We start from the raw sequence: 2,026 nt of genomic DNA, 5'->3' as shown, positions 1-2,026 counted from the left end.
CCCCCCTCCCGCCGAGACCCGAGGCCCTCCCGGAATCCCACTGCCCCGCCCCTCTCGGCCCGCCGCCCCTTCCCAGGCGGGGCACGCAGGAACCACAGCCGGTGCTGCCCGGGTGCGCAGGTGGAGGAGTCCCATTTTATTAATTTTGACAGACTCCTTAGGTAATAAGGAATTGAGTGTTTTGATTTGTTACATTTTGTTTTCAGGAGGGGCAAGCGAATGCTACATTTTCAGTAATCTAGATTTTTTTTTTCCAGGATATAATTATCATAAAATAAAATGCTCAGGCATTATATGTTCAGTTTGATGAATTTTTGAGAATTGTATAATTTGTAACTATCACCCAAAATAATAAGCAGAAAATTTACATCCCTCCAGGAAGTTCCCTCATACTCCTTTTAGGCCATTCTTCACACTCCCCCAACACTTCCCCAACAGCTACTATTTGATATCGATTGCCACAGATTAACTTTCTCTGAATTTGGACTTCAGATACAGTAAATAGAATTACACAGCACATACTCTTCCCTATTGGGCTTCGTTTACTTAATATTTTTTTTATATTCAACCATGCCATCATGTGTATCATTAGTTTGTTCCTTTCATTGTTAAGTAGTATTCCATTATATGAATATTCTAAAATTTGTTTATTTAACTTTTTATTGATGGACATTTGGTTATTTTCAGTTTTCATATGAAGCCATAGGTGGGGGCAGGTAGGGATGGGGAGAGAGCACAGATAATGACTGCAATAGATACACCATTTGTTTGCTAATATTTGTCTTTAAAAAAAATACAAGACATCCATCACACAAGGTTGGATGGGAGTGATGATCATTTATTTATTTTACATAATTATATGTTATTACTTGTTCTATCCAAACCTAGAAATGCAGCTCAATTCTGTCCTGCACACTCACTGTCTCTGTCACCACTAATAGTTGCCTCTATTTCCAATTCTGACTATGCAGTTCTAGCCAGAGGGCCAGAAGCACATGGCAGCTCGAAATGATGAAGATGGGTGATTTCAGGGTCTGTGGTAGCCCCCTGGAAGAGGCAGTTTATACTCTTCCAAGGAGTCTTTTGTTCATATAGATTTTCACACAGCTACTTAAAACTAGTTATTCAGAAAGGTTTTCAGGCCCACTTACCAGATACCATTTTGTACAGAAAACAGCAGAAGTAAAGGGATGGAAAAAAAGAAAAAAAGTAGAGGGCTCTAGAATCGGACAGACCTGTGTTTCCGTCCTACTCACTAGCTATAAGACCATGAACAAGTTACTGAATACCTTCTGAGCTCACACTTTCCCCATTTATCAACTGAGGGTGATAATTACTTTATTGTCTTGGGATATTTAGATGAAATAAAGTAAGTACTCAAAACATGGTACTGTTTTCCCTGTTTCTTTAGTACTGCACACTGATCCACAAATCATACTTTAAGTTCTCTTTAATAATTGTTATCAATGTAATATTTAAAGGATACTGAGGACATTCACCATGGCCCCATATTGGCAACAATGAACCAAACCTGGGGACAAAGTGAGTAAAGTACCCACCTTCTAAAAAGAGCTGCAAACTGCTGGGTCCAGGAACTGCCCTGGGCTGACCAGGAGGAGACACGCACTGAAGGTCACTGAAGGTCCCCCTTCCTGGCCTGTGAGGGAAGTACATTCACAGGAAGTGCGGGTATCAACCTGGTAAAGCAAGTGTTCCTAACAAAGACGCTTTCTCATCTCTAAAGAGACCCCAAGTGATGGGGTCTCTAACAGAATCTCTGGTAAAGACTGGGGGTGCCTGGGACAAGGGAAGGTAGGCTCTCATGCCCAGGCAGACACCTCCCCAGGCAGGCAGGCTGGCTCAGCTGCCCCACAGCCTAACTGAAGAGGGGGAGAAAGGATGGGAAGATAGGGGAGAGGCAGGACCTGTGCTGGAGAGATCCCTGCAGGGCCATGCTTGGAATGCAGTTTCCTGTGGTGGCGTCTCAGAAAGGAGCCAGGTCTGTGTTATCTTGTCAAGTCTCCAC

Source organism: Propithecus coquereli, unplaced genomic scaffold (assembly GCF_000956105.1).
Source record: "Propithecus coquereli isolate 6110/MARCELLA unplaced genomic scaffold, Pcoq_1.0 Scaffold153, whole genome shotgun sequence".
In the NCBI taxonomy this organism is placed as follows: Eukaryota; Metazoa; Chordata; class Mammalia; order Primates; family Indriidae; genus Propithecus; species Propithecus coquereli.
This window is presented reverse-complemented; position numbering follows the sequence as displayed.